This window comes from Scyliorhinus torazame, chromosome 8, assembly GCF_047496885.1.
Source record: "Scyliorhinus torazame isolate Kashiwa2021f chromosome 8, sScyTor2.1, whole genome shotgun sequence".
Classification (NCBI taxonomy): Eukaryota; Metazoa; Chordata; class Chondrichthyes; order Carcharhiniformes; family Scyliorhinidae; genus Scyliorhinus; species Scyliorhinus torazame.
The window spans coordinates 2,150,513-2,169,074 of NC_092714.1; the positions used below are offsets into that span (position 1 = coordinate 2,150,513).

Here is an 18,562-nt window from a genome sequence, read left to right on the forward strand (position 1 = left end):
AAGTCCAACAGGTTTGTTTCGATGTCACTAGCTTTTGGAGCGCTGCTCCTTCCTCAGGTGAATGAAGAGGTGGGTTCCAGAAACACATATATAGACAAATTCAAAGATGCCAGACAATGCTTAGAATGCGAGTAATTAAGTCTTTACAGATCGAGAGGAAGGGGTAACCAGGTTAAAGAGGTGTGAATTGACTCAAGCCAGGACAGTTGGTAGGATTTCGCAGGCCAGATGGTGGGGGATGAATGTAATGCGACATGAATCCCAGGTCCCGGTTGAGGCCGCACTCGTGTGTGCGGAACTTGGCTATAAGTTTCTGCTCGGCGATTCTGCTTTGTCGCGGGTCCTGAAGGCCGCCTTGGAGAACGCTTACCCGGAGATCAGAGGCTGAATGCCCTTGACTGCTGAAGTGTTCCCCGACTGGAAGCGATTGTTGCGCGATGTCCGTTCATCCGTTGTCGCAGCGTCTGCATGGTCTCGCCAATGTACCACGCTTCAGGACATCCTTTTAACTTGTGGCATTGAATAAAATAGCAAAGACGTTGATGCGACCATCAAATCACGCGAAACAGAGAGTAGATGTAAACTGTGGCTTTAATCGACTAGAACAGTGCCTGCCTGCGACTGGTCTGCTAGTGAGAGCCGCCTACAGGGTTGCTGCTCTTTGTACCTCCCCTCAAGGGGCGGAGCCAGGGGCGGAGCCCACAAGGGCACTAACATGATACATTCCATGTAATATCGTACAATGGTCCATAGGTGGAGCCCCCATGGGCAACAGCGTGATACAGTTATGTACACGGTGAATGGTTAATACAATACGCTCACCACAGACGTTTCAGAAACTGTTTATAACACGAGTTTCCTCTCAGCTGGGATATTCGATCCAGTTCTGGACATTGTACTTTAGTAAGGATGTAAAGGCCTTGGAGAGGGCGTGGAAGAAATGTTATCAGAGAAGAGAGACTTCAGTTAATGTGCAGAAATGGAGGAACTGGGATTGTTCTCCTTGGAGCGGTGAACAAAGGTTAAGGGGAGAGTAAATGGAGGTGTTCAAAATGGTGAATGATGTTCTGTACTGGGTCATTCACTGGGCCACAGTCAGAACCACAGGAGAGACAACCCCTGGATTGCTGTACGTAACTGAACAGGTAGGTTTCTTATTATTTTAATGCTGGAGTACAAGACCAGGCCTCAAGCCTGTGCACCTGACTGATGTCCACCAGTGTTCACATGACACCTCTTCAATGGACAGTCCCTCAACACAACAAATAGTACATAATGTGACAGAATAGGAAATAAAACATAACAAGTAATCAAGGAGAAACTGTTTCCATTGGGAGGAAGATTACTAACCAGCAGCTTTAAGGTCATTAGCAAATGAACCAGGAAGGACATTGAGCCAAAAACAGAAAATGCTTTTTGTCAGGCCCACGATAAGTTTGTTGAAAACTTGCTTTATTTTACAATTACAATTAGTTACAGCCCTAGTACTGGGTCTTGTCTAATCATCGCGTCATTGGCCGACACGATTTATACAAAGCCAGCATTGTTAGAGGTCTCCACACCCTTATCGGGCAGCTCACACTCTGCAAGATCCACGGGCGTGTTGATCACCCCTACCCCGTAAGACCCGTGTGGGTTATAACATCCCCCCCCATCCGAAACCATGGTGAAGGAAGGCGCCAGACCCTTTTGGATTCTAGCTGGGTATTTTGAGGTGCTAACCGGGCGGTGTGTATCTTGAAGGCGAACATCGCTTCCAACATGAACATCATGGTGGCTGCAATTCCAAAAGCTATGGATTCGGGGGTTCCTCATCGGAGACCTGTGTTTCCATCTCTGAGACCGAGTCGGTGATCCAGTTATGTTGGTGTTTTGACTGCCCTGGGGTTCTGCTGAGCAGGCTGTAAGTGCAGTTCGAGAAGCCATTTATGAGGACGAGGACCTTTCCAAAGAAGGAGTCGCCCGGACAGAATATGGTCAATGCGTTTCTGTACAATACAACCCTGGTGTTACAGCTGGGAAGAAACCGGCTCCGTCTGGAGAAGGATCCACTGGGGATCCACTGGCCAAAGTTTCCTTTCCCATCGGCAAAGTTTCAAACAAGCACCGAGTCACCTGATACAAAGTGTCCAGAAGGTCGACGCCGAGAGGGGAATGTCCTTGCGTCTCCTGGTTGGGGAGCACTTTCACACCCAGTCACTGCGTGGGGGGTTCCCCGGTCACTGCGTGGGGGGTTCCCCGGTCACTGCGTGGGGGATTCCGCTCACTGCCTGGGGGATTCCCCGGTCACTGCGTGGGGCATTCCCCGGTCACTGCGCGGGGGATTCCCCGGTCACTGCGCGGGGGATTCCCCGGTCACTGCGTGGGGGATTCCCCGGTCACTGCGCGGGGGATTCCCCGGTCACTGCGCGGGGGATTCCCCGGTCACTGCGTGGGGGATTCCCCAGTCACTGCGCGGGGGATTCCCCAGTCACTGCGCGGGGGATTCCCCAGTCACTGCGTGCGGGACTCCCCGGTCACTGCGTGGGGGATTCCCCGGTCACTGCGCGGGGGATTCCCCGGTCACTGGGCGGGGGATTCCCCGGTCACTGCGTGGGGGATTCCCCAGTCACTGCGCGGGGGATTCCCCAGTCACTGCGCGGGGGATTCCCCAGTCACTGCGTGCGGGACTCCCCGGTCACTGCGTGGGGGATTCCCCAGTCACTGCGTGCGGGACTCCCCAGTCACTGCGTGCGGATTCCCCGGTCACTGCGTGGGGGATTCCCCGGTCACTGCGTGGGGGATTCCCCGGTCACTGCGTGGGGGATTCCCCGGTCACTGCGTGGGGGGTTCCCCAGTCACTGCTTGCGGATTCCCCGGTCACTGCGTGGGGGATTCCCCGGTCACTGCGTGGGGGATTCCCCGGTCACTGCGTGGGGGATTCCCCGGTCACTGCGTGGGGGATTCCCCGGTCACTGCGTGGGGGATTCCCCGGTCACTGCGTGGGGGGTTCCCCGGTCACTGCGTGCGGATTCCCCGGTCACTGCGTGGGGGATTCCCCAGTCACTGCGTGGGGGATTCCCCAGTCACTGCGTGGTGGATTCCCCAGTCACTGCGTGGTGGATTCCCCGGTCACTGCGTGGGGGATTCCCCAGTCACTGCGCGGGGGATTCCCCAGTCACTGCGCGGGGGATTCCCCAGTCACTGCGTGCGGGACTCCCCGGTCACTGCGTGGGGGATTCCCCAGTCACTGCGTGCGGGATTCCCCGGTCACTGCGTGGGGGATTCCCCGGTCACTGCGTGGGGGATTCCCCAGTCACTGCGTGGGGGATTCCCCGGTCACTGCGTGGCTGGTTCCCCAGTCACTGCGTGCGGATTCCCCGGTCACTGCGTGGGGGATTCCCCGGTCACTGCATGGGGGATTCCCCGGTCACTGCGTGGGGGATTCCCCGGTCACTGCGTGGGGGATTCCCCGGTCACTGCCTGGGGGATTCCCCGGTCACTGCCTGGGGGATTCCCCGGTCACTGCGTGGGGGGTTCCCCGGTCACTGCGTGGGGGATTCCCCGGTCACTGCGTGGGGGGTTCCCCAGTCACTGCGTGCGGGACTCCCCAGTCACTGCGTGCGGATTCCCCGGTCACTGCGTGGGGGATTCCCCAGTCACTGCGTGGGGGATCCCCCAGTCACTGCGTGGTGGATTCCCCAGTCACTGCGCGGGATTTCCCCAGTCACTGCGTGGGGGGTTCCCCAGTCACTGCGTGCGGGACTCCCCAGTCACTGCGTGCGGGATTCCCCGGTCACTGCGTGGGGGATTCCCCGGTCACTGCGTGGGGGATTCCCCGGTCACTGCGTGCGGATTCCCCAGTCACTGCGCGGGGGATTCCCCAGTCACTGCGCGGGGGATTCCCCGGTCACTGCGTGGGGGATTCCCCGGTCACTGCGTGGGGGATTCCCCGGTCACTGCGTGCGGATTCCCCAGTCACTGCGCGGGGGATTCCCCAGTCACTGCGCGGGGGATTCCCCAGTCACTGCGCGGGGGATTCCCCGGTCACTGCGTGGGGGGTTCCCCAGTCACTGCGTGCGGATTCCCCGGTCACTGCGTGGGGGATTCCCCAGTCACTGCCTGGGGGATTCCCCGGTCACTGCCTGGGGGATTCCCCGGTCACTGCCTGGGGGATTCCCCGGTCACTGCGTGGGGGGTTCCCCAGTCACTGCGTGGGGGATTCCCCGGTCACTGCGTGGGGGGTTCCCCAGTCACTGCGTGCGGGACTCCCCAGTCACTGCGTGCGGATTCCCCGGTCACTGCGTGGGGGATTCCCCAGTCACTGCGTGGGGGATCCCCCAGTCACTGCGTGGTGGATTCCCCAGTCACTGCGCGGGATTTCCCCAGTCACTGCGTGGGGGGTTCCCCAGTCACTGCGTGCGGGACTCCCCAGTCACTGCGTGCGGGATTCCCCGGTCACTGCGTGGGGGATTCCCCGGTCACTGCGTGGGGGATTCCCCGGTCACTGCGTGCGGATTCCCCAGTCACTGCGCGGGGGATTCCCCAGTCACTGCGCGGGGGATTCCCCGGTCACTGCGTGGGGGATTCCCCGGTCACTGCGTGGGGGATTCCCCGGTCACTGCGTGCGGATTCCCCAGTCACTGCGCGGGGGATTCCCCAGTCACTGCGCGGGGGATTCCCCAGTCACTGCGCGGGGGATTCCCCAGTCACTGCGCGGGGGATTCCCCGGTCACTGCGTGGGGGGTTCCCCAGTCACTGCGTGCGGATTCCCCGGTCACTGCGTGGGGGATTCCCCAGTCACTGCCTGGGGGATTCCCCGGTCACTGCCTGGGGGATTCCCCGGTCACTGCCTGGGGGATTCCCCGGTCACTGCGTGGGGGGTTCCCCAGTCACTGCGTGGGGGATTCCCCGGTCACTGCGTGGGGGATTCCCCAGTCACTGCGCGGGGGATTCCCCAGTCACTGCGCGGGGATTCCCCAGTCACTGCGTGCGGGATTCCCCAGTCACTGCGCGGGGGATTCCCCAGTCACTGCGTGGGGGATTCCCCGGTCACTGCGTGGGGGATTCCCCGGTCACTGCGTGGGGGATTCCCCGGTCACTGCGTGCGGGATTCCCCAGTCACTGCGCGGGGGATTCCCCAGTCACTGCGTGGGGGATTCCCCGGTCACTGCGTGGGGGATTCCCCGGTCACTGCGTGCGGGACTCCCCGGTAACTGCGTGGGGGATTCCCCAGTCACTGCGTGCGGGACTCCCCAGTCACTGCGTGCGGATTCCCCGGTCACTGCGTGGGGGATTCCCCAGTCACTGCGTGGGGGATTCCCCGGTCACTGCGTGGGGGGTTCCCCAGTCACTGCGTGGGGGATTCCCCAGTCACTGCGCGGGGGATTCCCCAGTCACTGCGTGCGGATTCCCCGGTCACTGCGTGGGGGATCCCCCAGTCACTGCGTGGGGGATTCCCCAGTCACTGCGTGGGGGATCCCCCAGTCACTGCGTGGGGGATTCCCCAGTCACTGCGCGGGGGATTCCCCAGTCACTGCGCGGGGGATTCCCCGGTCACTGCGTGGGGGATTCCCCAGTCACTGCGTGCGGGACTCCCCGGTCACTGCGTGGGGGATTCCCCGGTCACTGCATGGGGGATTCCCCACTCACTGCGTGGGGGATTCCCCGGTCACTGCGTGGGGGGTTCCCCGGTCACTGCGTGCGGATTCCCCGGTCACTGCGTGGGGGATTCCCCGGTCACTGCGTGGGGGATTCCCCGGTCACTGCGTGGGGGATTCCCCGGTCACTGCGTGGGGGGTTCCCCAGTCACTGCGTGCGGGATTCCCCGGTCACTGCGTGGGGGATTCCCCAGTCACTGCGTGGGGGATTCCCCAGTCACTGCGTGGGGGATTCCCCAGTCACTGCGCGGGGGATTCCTCAGTCACTGCGTGGGGGATTCCCCAGTCACTTCGTACGGGACTCCCCAGTCACTGCGTGCGGTTTCCCCAGTCACTGCGTGCGGGATTCCCCGGTCACTGCGTGCGGGATTCCCCGGTCACTGCGTGGGGGATTCCCCGGTCACTGCGTGGGGGATTCCCCAGTCACTGCGCGGGGGATTCCCCAGTCACTGCGTGGGGGATTCCCCAGTCACTGCATGGGGGATTCCCCAGTCACTGCGCGGGGGATTCCCCAGTCACTGCACGGGGGATTCCCCAGTCACTGCGTGCGGGACTCCCCGGTCACTGCGTGGGGGATTCCCCAGTCACTGCGTGCGGGACTCCCCGGTCACTGCGTGCGGATTCCCCGGTCACTGCGTGGGGGACTCCCCGGTCACTGCGTGGGGGATTCCCCGGTCACTGCGTGGGGGATTCCCCAGTCACTGCGTGGGGGATTCCCCGGTCACTGCGTGGGGGATTCCCCAGTCACTGCGTGGGGGATTCCCCAGTCACTGCGTGGGGGATTCCCCAGTCACTGCGCGGGGGATTCCTCAGTCACTGCGTGGGGGATTCCCCAGTCACTTCGTACGGGACTCCCCAGTCACTGCGTGCGGTTTCCCCAGTCACTGCGTGCGGGATTCCCCGGTCACTGCGTGGGGGATTCCCCGGTCACTGCGTGGGGGATTCCCCAGTCACTGCGCGGGGGATTCCCCAGTCACTGCGTGGGGGATTCCCCAGTCACTGCATGGGGGATTCCCCAGTCACTGCGCGGGGGATTCCCCAGTCACTGCACGGGGGATTCCCCAGTCACTGCGTGCGGGACTCCCCGGTCACTGCGTGGGGGATTCCCCAGTCACTGCGTGCGGGACTCCCCAGTCACTGCGTGCGGGACTCCCCAGTCACTGCGTGCGGATTCCCCGGTCACTGCGTGGGGGATTCCCCAGTCACTGCGTGGGGGACTCCCCAGTCACTGCATGGGGGATTCCCCGGTCACTGCGTGGGGGATTCCCCAGTCACTGCGTGCGGATTCCCCGGTCACTGCGTGGGGGACTCCCCAGTCACTGCGTGCGGATTCCCCGGTCACTGCGTGGGGGATTCCCCAGTCACTGCGTGGGGGATTCCCCGGTCACTGCGTGGGGGGTTCCCCAGTCACTGCGTGGGGGATTCCCCGCTCACTGCCTGGGGGATTCCCCAGTCACTGCGTGCGGATTCCCCGGTCACTGCGTGGGGGATTCCCCGGTCACTGCGTGGGGGATTCCCCAGTCACTGCGTGGGGATTCCCCGGTCACTGCGTGGGGGGTTCCCCAGTCACTGCGTGCGGATTCCCCGGTCACTGCGTGGGGGATTCCCCGGTCACTGCGTGCGGGATTCCCCAGTCACTGCGTGCGGATTCCCCGGTCACTGCGTGGGGGATTCCCCGGTCACTGCGTGCGGGATTCCCCGGTCACTGCGTGGGGGATTCCCCGGTCACTGCGTGCGGATTCCCCAGTCACTGCGCGGGGGATTCCCCAGTCACTGCGCGGGGGATTCCCCAGTCACTGCGCGGGGGATTCCCCAGTCACTGCATGGGAGATTCCCCAGTCACTGCGCGGGGGATTCCCCGGTCACTGCGTGGGGGGTTCCCCAGTCACTGCGTGCGGATTCCCCGGTCACTGCGTGGGGGATTCCCCAGTCACTGCGTGGGGGATTCCCCAGTCACTGCGCGGGGGATTCCCCAGTCACTGCGCGGGGGATTCCCCAGTCACTGCATGGGAGATTCCCCAGTCACTGCGCGGGGGATTCCCCAGTCACTGCGCGGCGGATTCCCCAGTCACTGCGCGGCGGATTCCCCAGTCACTGCGTGGGGGATTCCCCAGTCACTACGCGGGGGATTCCCCGGTCACTGCGTGCGGAATGGTCCTGTAGCAAAACAAGAAATGAGTCGGCCTGGTGCCCATCGATTGTGAAGACTGTTTCTTCAAGCCCCGTTTAAATGTTTGCACTGCTCGCTTCGCTAAATCAATAGAAGCGGGTGGTACGGAGCGGTAACAATATGCCCCGCCCCATTCGCCTTCGGAAACGCAGAGAACTCCTCACTGGTGTCAGGAGAACCGTTATCAGTGACAAGTGCTTCAGGGAGACGATGAACGTAACTTCTCAATGGTGCCCAGGCCGTGGTTCCTGCCACCTTGTGCACTTCAAGCCCCTTTGAATGGGCATCAATCAACAAGAGGAACACGGATCCCTGAAACGGAGCAGCTGCCCCCGTGGCGGGCTCTTTGAAAATGGAGCCATGCTGGGCCATCTTCTTCCGGTTTGTGCCGAGGCCTCCACATGCACCCGCGTGGCAGCGTTTTCATCTTCAAATGCCCGGATGACCATTGTGGAGGTCTTTCAAGATCAACTCCTGTCCTTTATCTGGGACGGCTACGCGGGTACCCCACAGCAGGATACCACCCTCCAGACTGAACTCGGGCAGCTTGGAGGAAAATGCCCTCAATGTGCCAGGAAGCTGGCGATGCTGTCCGCCGTACAAGACCATGTGCCGAACTTTAGATAGGAACTTTAGATTCATCTCGGCGCAGCCAAGGACGCTGTGACAGGCAAAGACCCTGAAATTCAGAGTTGTGACTACCTCGATCATCTTGGGGGTCAATAAAGGGCCAGTCGGCATGGCAACCAGCTTAGTGTATCAGCATTTGCAATTTGAGTCCCCGGCCTATGTTTGAGTGGTTTGGACAGGATACCTCAGAAGCAGCTGTTCCCCTTGGTTGAGGGGTCGAATACAGGGGGCAGAGTTTCAGGATGAAGAGCAGGAGATTCCAAGAGGATTTGAGTAAAAGATTTTTTGCTCCGAGGGTGGTGAGAATGTGGAATGCGCGGCCTGGGAAGGTAGTGGAGATTGAAAACCTCAACCATTAAAAAGCACTTAGATGAGCACCTGAAACACCCTCACATTCAAGGATAGGGGACAAGTGCTGGTACGTGGGATTAGCGCGAGATTAGGGGTATTATTGTTGGTGCAGACTTGATGGTCCAAAGGACCTTCTCTGTGCTGTCCGACTGGATGACCTTTGATCGGGCCCCTCATAAGATGTCAGTGAGCAAAATTCAATCACTTGGGATAGAGGGCACTGTGATGAACGGCTACTGTATTACTGTACCCTTATCATCATGTAAGGTGATGTCCCCTTTAAGACCGGGCTTGGAACCCTGGGGGACTCCGCCTCCGGCTCCCCCCACCTGGGAGCCGTATATAAGGGGCCACCTTGTGGGCGGCACCCAGTTAGCACCCGTCTTGGCACCAGGCTAGTTCTTAGCTTATTAAAGCCTTCTTTACCGTTTACTCTCTAAGCGTCGTTATTGAGGGTACAGCAGGTAACGTACTGGCATGGATCGAGAATTGGTTGACAGACAGGAAACAGAGAGTGGGGATAAATGGGTCGTTTTCCGAGTGGCACTCAGTGACTAGTGGGGTACCGCAGGGATCAGTGCTTGGGCCCAGCTCTTCATGATTTATATAAATGACCTGGACGACGGAACCAAATGTGACATTTCCAAATTTGCTGATGACACAAAACTGGGTGGAATTGTGAGTTATGAGGAGGCTGCAAAGGAGGCTTCAAAGTGATTTAGACAAGTTGAGGGAGTGGGCAAACACATGGCAGATGGGATAGAGGGCACTGTGATGAACGGCGACTGTATTACTGTATCCTTATCATCATGTACGGTGATGTCCCCTTTAAGACCGGGCTTGGAACCCTGGGGGACTCCGCCTCTGGCTCCGCCCACCTGGGAGCCGTATATAAGGGATCGCCTTGTGGGCGGCACCCAGTTAGCACCCGTCTCGGCACCAGGCTAGTTCTTAGCTTATTAAAGCCTTCTTTACCGTTTTACTCTCTAAGGGTCATTATTAAGGGTACCTCAATTTAATAAACTAAACTACATCAGGATGGACGCAGGCCTAAAACCAGAGAAGCTCAACCTGGAAGCACGGACACCGGAGGCAAAGGAAATTTTAAAATACTGGCTCCGATGCTTCGAGGCCTACCTGGACTTCGCAGAGATTCCCATCCTGGGGCCTCGCAAGCTGCGCCTACTTCACGCACGGGTGAGTCACAGAATCTCCGCCACGCTCGAAAATACGACTACCTACGAAGAGGCCATCGAGTTACTACACAAGCGGCTTGTCAAACCCATCAACGAGGTACATGCCCGGCATTTGCTCTCTACCTGCCGGCAGCGCTCGGGGGAATCGCTAGACGAATTTGTAGAAAAACTCACCGCGCTCACCAGGGACTGTGACCATCAGGATGTGACAGGGGAAGTCCATATGAACCTGCACATCAGAGACGCTTTCGTGTCCGGCATCCGCTCGACCTACATCCTGCAGCGGCTACTCGAAAACGGGGCAAAAGACCTCCAGGACACGCTAACGCTCGCCTCCTCGCTGGAAGTGGCCTGACATAATTTGGGCACGTACCCCGCGGACCCTGCGAGCCCCCCTCGGACTTCCCCAGACTCGGCCACGTTACGGGCCTGCACAGCGCGGCGACCACCCAGACCGGGGGCACACCGTGCTAATTCTGTGGGCAGGGCCAGCACCCACGCCCACGCTGCCCAGCCCGCTCCGCCATCTGCAGCGCCTGTGGAAAAAAGGGGCATTTTGCGAGGGTCTGCCTGGCCAGGCCCAAGGGCCAGAAACACAAAGAACAGCAGGCCTGAAAATATGGCTCACAGGCCCGCAGGCCTCACAATGCGGCTGCGCATCGACCCGACACACCCCCTTCTGATACGTCATCCGCCTCGTGCGAATCATGGAGGCGGCCATCTTGGCAGCGGCCATCTTCTCGACCCGACCCGTGCGACCGACGGCAGCGGCCATTTTACGAATCCGACTCAGCTGAGGACTTGGACTACCTGCAACTGGGAACGATCACCCTCGACCAGACGTGGCCAAAACACCTGCAGAACTCTATGATGCAGGTCCAGGTCAACGGGCGCGACACTCCATGCCTTTTCGACTCCGGGAGCACGGAGAGCTTTATTCATCCTGAGACGGTAAGGCGCTGCTCCTTGTGCACCCATCCCACATCCCAAACCATAGCCCTCGCATCCGGGTCCCACTCGGTCCAAATCAAGGAGTATTGTATTGCGGATCTCTCGATTCAGGGCACCGAATACACCCGTTTCAAACTGTATGTCCTCCCTCACCTCTGCGCCCCCTGCTGCTCGGACTGGATTTCCAGTGCAGCCACCGAAGCCTGACACTGAAGTACGGCGGACCCTTGCCCCCCCTCACGGTATGCAGCCTTGCGACACTGAAAGTCACCCCCCCCTCTCTATTCGCGAACCTCACTCCCGACTGTAACCCCGTCGCCACCAGGAGCCGGCGCTACAGTGCCCAAGATATGGCTTTTATCAAGTCAGAGGTCCAGCGTTTACTGGGAGAGGGGGTCATCGAGGCTAGCAACAGCCCCTGGAGAGCGCAAGTGGTGGTAGTCCGGTCCGGGGAGAAGAAACGGATGGTCGTGGATTATAGCCAGACCATAAACCGCTTCACGCAGCTCAATGCGTTCCCCCTTCCTCGCATCGCGGAAATGGTAAATCGGATCGCCCAATACCGGGTATTTTCCACGGTCGATCTCAAATCCGCCTACCACCAGCTCCCCATCCGACCAAAAGACCGCCCCTATACTGCCTTCGAAGCAGCCGGCCGGCTCTTCCACTTCCTCAGGGTCCCCTTCGGCATCACAAATGGGATCTCCGTCTTCCAAAGGGCAATAGACTAAATGGTGGACCCAGTACAGTTTGCGGGCTACATACCCGTACTTGGACAATGTCACCATCTGCGGCCATGATCAGCAGGACCATGATGCTAACGTCAAAAAGTTCCTCCAGACCGCCCGAGCCCTTAACCTGACCTATAACGAGGAAAAATGCATTTTCCACACAATCCGGCTGGCCATCCTCGGCTATGTCGTGGAAAACGGGGTCCTAGGTCCCGACCCTGACCGCATGCGCCCCCTTAAGGAACTTACCCTCCCCCGCAGCCTCAAGGCCCTCAAACGGTGCTTGGGGCTTTTCTCCTATTACGCGGGACAAAGCCCGCCCACTCCTAAAGATCACAATATTTCCCCTGTCGGCCTTCAGCCGCATCAAGGCCGCCATGCACGCGGTGGACGAAACTATCCCCTTCCAGGTAGAGAGCGACGTGTCAGACATCACCCTGGATGCTACCCTCAACCAGGCAGGCAGACCAGTAGCGTTCAGTAGGACCCTGGTCGAGAGGGTCCGATTACTACACGCGAACCCCAGGTATGCCTACATCGAGTACCCTGACGGCAGGCAAGATACGGTTTCCCTCCGGGATCTGACACCCGCTGGATCCTCCACTACAGGCACACCCTCCCTCACAGCTCCCCCGCGGGATCCGGCACCCACAACCCCCCCCCCCCCCACCCCCCCCGGTCCCACTCTCCGTCGGTGGACACCGACCGCGCGCCCCCCCTAGCGCCACCCCCCTCTACACAACCCGCCGGCACCGCTACCCCCAGCCCCAGCTATTTCCCCTGCGCCCCAATCCCCTACCCCGACCAGGACCAAGACTACAACCGCCGTGCTCCCGGATATACCCTCAACTAAGATGTCCATGTCCGCCGCACCACCGCCCGAGCTGAGGAGGTCGATGAGGACGATCAGGCCGCCGAAACAAATGGACTTATGATGGCACTTCACCCCCGCCAGACTTTTTTTTAAACAAGGGGTGAATGTGATGAACGGCTACTGTATTACTGTACCCTTATCATCATGTAAGGTGATGTCCCCTTTAAGACCGGGCTTGGAACCCTGGGGGACTCCGCCTCCGGCTCCCCCCACCTGGGAGCCGTATATAAGGGGCCACCTTGTGGGCGGCACCCAGTTAGCACCCGTCTTGGCACCAGGCTAGTTCTTAGCTTATTAAAGCCTTCTTTACCGTTTACTCTCTAAGCGTCGTTATTGAGGGTACAGCAGGTAACGTACTGGCATGGATCGAGAATTGGTTGACAGACAGGAAACAGAGAGTGGGGATAAATGGGTCGTTTTCCGAGTGGCACTCAGTGACTAGTGGGGTACCGCAGGGATCAGTGCTTGGGCCCAGCTCTTCATGATTTATATAAATGACCTGGACGACGGAACCAAATGTGACATTTCCAAATTTGCTGATGACACAAAACTGGGTGGAATTGTGAGTTATGAGGAGGCTGCAAAGGAGGCTTCAAAGTGATTTAGACAAGTTGAGGGAGTGGGCAAACACATGGCAGATGCAGTTCAACACGGCTAAATGTGAACTTATACACTCCAATGTGAAAAACAGAAAGAAAGAGTATTATTTAAATAGTGATATATTGGGAAGTGTGGATGTACAAGGGGATCTGGGTCCTTGTGAAATGAAAATCACTTATTGTCACAAGTAGGCTTCAAATGAAGTTACTGTGAAAAGCCCCTAGTCGCCACATTCCGGCGCCTGTTCGGGGAGGCTGGTACGGGAATTGAACCGTGCTGCTGGCCTGCCTTGGTCTGCTTTAAAAGCCAGCGATTTAGCCCAGTGAGCTAAACCAGCCCCGGTTTTAACTGCACCAAGTTTGTTCCCCTATCCTTGTACACCAGTCACTGAAAGTGGAGGGGTAGGTGCAGCAGGCAATTAGGAAGGCAAATGATATGTTTGCCTTCATTGCAAGAGGATTTGAGTTCAGAAGTAGAGATGTTTGCAGTTATACAAGGGCCATGGAGACCACACATGGAGTAGTGCGCGCAGTTTTGGTCTCCCTTCCCAAGAAAGGCTAAACTTGCCATAGAGGGGGTGCAGCAGAGGTTCACGAGGTTGATACTAGGGTTGTTGGGACTGTCCTAAGAGGAGAGGTTGGTTCGATGGGGCCTGTATTCACAGGAGTTTAGGAGAATGAAAGGAGATCGCATTGAAAGATAAAATTCTAACAGGACTGAACAGGTGAGATGCAGGTGTGTCCTGTACACAAGAAACAGGACAAATCCAACCCAGCCAATTACCCCCCATCAGTCCACTCTCCATCACATCAACATTTAAAATAGCAGGTGTACACCATTCAGCCCATTGAGTTCCGACATTCAATAAGGTTATTTAAATTCCTGCTGTAAGTCCTAGTCCCGTATCACCCAATCTGCTCACTGATCTACACCGCTCCCCAGTCAATCTGCTCACTGATCTACACCCGCTCCCCAGTCAATCTGCTCACTGATCTACACCCGCTCCCCAGTCAATGTGCTCACTGATCTACACCCGCTCCCCAGTCAATCTGCTCACTGATCTACACCCGCTCCCCAGTCAATCTGCTCACTGATCTACACCCGCTCCCCAGTCAATCTGCTCACTGATCTACACCCGCTCCCCAGTCAATCTGCTCACTGATCTACACCGCTCCCCAGTCAATCTGCTCACTGATCTACACCCGCTCCCCAGTCAATCTGCTCACTGATCTACACCGCTCCCCAGTCAATCTGCTCACTGATCTACACCCGCTCCCCAGTCAATCTGCTCACTGATCTACAGCCGCTCCCCAGTCAATCTGCTCACTGATCTACACCGCTCCCCAGTCAATCTGCTCACTGATCTACACCCGTTCCCCAGTCAATCTGCTCACTGATCTACACCCGCTCACCAGTCAATCTGCTCACTGATCTACACCGCTCCCCAGTCAATCTGCTCACTGATCTACACCCGTTCCCCAGTCAATCTGCTCACTGATCTACACCCGCTCCCCAGTCAATCTGCTCACTGATCTACACCCGCTCCCCAGTCAATCTGCTCACTGATCTATACTCTGCTCCCCAGTCAATCTGCTCACTGATCTACACCCGCTCCCCAGTCAATCTGCTCACTGATCTACACCCGCTCCCCAGTCAATCTGCGCACTGATCCACACCCGCTCCTCAGTCAATCTGCTCACTGATCTACACCGCTTCCCAGTCAATCTGCTCACTGAGCTACACCCGCTCCCCAGTCAATCTGCTCACTGATCTACACCGCTTCCCAGTCAATCTGCTCACTGAGCTACACCGCTCCCCAGTCAATCTGCTCACTGATCTACACCCGCTCCCCAGTCAATCTGCTCACTGATCTACACCGCTCCCCTGTCAATCTGCTCACTGATCTACACCTGCTCCCCAGTCAATCTGCTCACTGATCTACACCGCTCCCCAGTCAATCTGCTCACTGATCTACACCCGCTCCCCAGTCAATCTGCTCACTGATCTACACCCGCTCCCCAGTCAATCTGCTCACTGATCTACACCGCTCCCCAGTCAATCTGCTCACTGATCTACACCCGCTCCCCAGTCAATCTGCTCACTGATCTACACCGCTTCCCAATCTGCTCACTGATCTACACTCTGCTCCCCAGTCAATCTGCTCACTGATCTACACCGCTTCCCAGTCAATCTGCTCACTGATCTACACCCGCTCCCCAGTCAATCTGCTCACTGATCTACACTGCTTCCCAGTCAATCTGCTCACTGAGCTACACCGCTCCGCAGTCAATCTGCTCACTGATCTACACCCGCTCCCCAGTCAATCTGCTCACTGATCTACACCGCTCCCCAGTCAATCTGCTCACTGATCTACACCCGCTCCCCAGTCAATCTGCTCACTGATCTACACCCGCTCCCCAGTCAATCTGCCTACTGATCTACACCCGCTCCCCAGTCAATCTGCTCACTGATCTACACCGCTCCCCAGTCAATCTGCTCACTGATCTACACCGCTTCCCAGGCAATCTGTTCACTGATCTACACCCGCTCCCCAGTCAATCTGCTCACTGATCTACACCCGCTCCCCAGTCAATCTGCTCACTGATCTACACCCGCTCCCCAGTCAATCTGCTCACTGATGTACACCCGCTCCCCAGTCAATCTGCTCACTGATCTACACCGCTTCCCAGTCAATCTGCTCACTGATCTACACCCGCTCCCCTGTCAATCTGCTCACTGATCTACACCCGCTCCCCAGTCAATCTGCTCACTGATCTACACCCGCTCCCCAGTCAATCTGCTCACTGATCTACACCGCTCCCCAGTCAATCTGCTCACTGATCTACACCTGCTCCCCAGTCAATCTGCTCACTGATCTACACCCGCTCCCCAGTCAATTTGCTCACTGATCTACACCGCTTCCCAGTCAATCTGCTCACTGATCTACACCCGCTCCCCTGTCAATCTGCTCACTGATCTACACCCGCTCCCCAGTCAATCTGCTCACTGATCTACACCGCTCCCCAGTCAATCTGCTCACTGATCTACACCTGCTCCCCAGTCAATCTGCTCACTGATCTACACCGCTCCCCAGTCAATCTGCTAACTGATCTACACCCGCTCCCCAGTCAATCTGCTCACTGATCTACACCCGCTCCCCAGTCAATCTGCTCACTGATCTACACCGCTCCCCAGTCAATCTGCTCACTGATCTACACCCGCTCCCCAGTCAATCTGCTCACTGATCTACACCGCTTCCCAATCTGCTCACTGATCTACACTCTGCTCCCCAGTCAATCTGCTCACTGATCTACACCGCTTCCCAGTCAATCTGCTCACTGATCTACACCCGCTCCCCAGTCAATTTGCTCACTGATCTACACCGCTTCCCAGTCAATCTGCTCACTGATCTACACCCGCTCCCCTGTCAATCTGCTCACTGATCTACACCCGCTCCCCAGTCAATCTGCTCACTGATCTACACCGCTCCCCAGTCAATCTGCTCACTGAGCTACACCGCTCCGCAGTCAATCTGCTCACTGATCTACACCCGCTCCCCAGTCAATCTGCTCACTGATCTACACCGCTCCCCAGTCAATCTGCTCACTGATCTACACCCGCTCCCCAGTCAATCTGCTCACTGATCTACACCCGCTCCCCAGTCAATCTGCCTACTGATCTACACCCGCTCCCCAGTCAATCTGCTCACTGATCTACACCGCTCCCCAGTCAATCTGCTCACTGATCTACACCGCTTCCCAGGCAATCTGTTCACTGATCTACACCCGCTCCCCAGTCAATCTGCTCACTGATCTACACCCGCTCCCCAGTCAATCTGCTCACTGATCTACACCCGCTCCCCAGTCAATCTGCTCACTGATGTACACCCGCTCCCCAGTCAATCTGCTCACTGATCTACACCGCTTCCCAGTCAATCTGCTCACTGATCTACACCCGCTCCCCTGTCAATCTGCTCACTGATCTACACCCGCTCCCCAGTCAATCTGCTCACTGATCTACACCCGCTCCCCAGTCAATCTGCTCACTGATCTACACCGCTCCCCAGTCAATCTGCTCACTGATCTACACCTGCTCCCCAGTCAATCTGCTCACTGATCTACACCCGCTCCCCAGTCAATTTGCTCACTGATCTACACCGCTTCCCAGTCAATCTGCTCACTGATCTACACCCGCTCCCCTGTCAATCTGCTCACTGATCTACACCCGCTCCCCAGTCAATCTGCTCACTGATCTACACCGCTCCCCAGTCAATCTGCTCACTGATCTACACCTGCTCCCCAGTCAATCTGCTCACTGATCTACACCGCTCCCCAGTCAATCTGCTAACTGATCTACACCCGCTCCCCAGTCAATCTGCTCACTGATCTACACCCGCTCCCCAGTCAATCTGCTCACTGATCTACACCGCTCCCCAGTCAATCTGCTCACTGATCTACACCCGCTCCCCAGTCAATCTGCTCACTGATCTACACCGCTTCCCAATCTGCTCACTGATCTACACTCTGCTCCCCAGTCAATCTGCTCACTGATCTACACCGCTTCCCAGTCAATCTGCTCACTGATCTACACCCGCTCCCCAGTCAATTTGCTCACTGATCTACACCGCTTCCCAGTCAATCTGCTCACTGATCTACACCCGCTCCCCTGTCAATCTGCTCACTGATCTACACCCGCTCCCCAGTCAATCTGCTCACTGATCTACACCGCTCCCCAGTCAATCTGCTCACTGATCTACACCTGCTCCCCAGTCAATCTGCTCACTGATCTACACCGCTCCCCAGTCTATCTGCTCACTGATCTACACCCGCTCCCCAGTCAATCTGCTCATGATCTACACCCGCTCCCCAGTCAATCTGCTCACTGATCTACACCGCTCCCCAGTCAATCTGCTCACTGATCTACACCCGCTCCCCAGTCAATCTGCTCACTGATCTACACCGCTTCCCAATCTGCTCACTGATCTACACTCTGCTCCCCAGTCAATCTGCTCACTGATCTACACCGCTTCCCAGTCAACTGCTCACTGATCTACACCCGCTCCCCAGTCAATCTGCTCACTGATCTACACTGCTTCCCAGTCAATCTGCTCACTGAGCTACACCGCTCCGCAGTCAATCTGCTCACTGATCTACACCCGCTCCCCAGTCAATTTGCTCACTGATCTACACCGCTCCCCAGTCAATCTGCTCACTGATCTACACCGCTTCCCAGTCAATCTGCTCACTGATCTACACCCGCTCCCCTGTCAATCTGCTCACTGATCTACACCCGCTCCCCAGTCAATCTGCTCACTGATCTACACCGCTCCCCAGTCAATCTGCTCACTGATCTACACCTGCTCCCCAGTCAATCTGCTCACTGATCTACACCGCTCCCCAGTCAATCTGCTAACTGATCTA

At 57.7% G+C, this 18,562-nt stretch overlaps 1 protein-coding gene across 1 annotated transcript in view; it reads left to right on the top strand.

Annotated features, from left to right (window-relative positions):
• Window positions 1–18,562, top strand: part of LOC140428696 (high affinity cGMP-specific 3',5'-cyclic phosphodiesterase 9A-like) — a 113,446-nt gene that overhangs the window by 53,709 nt on the left and 41,175 nt on the right. The gene's annotated exons all lie outside the window — the stretch shown is intronic.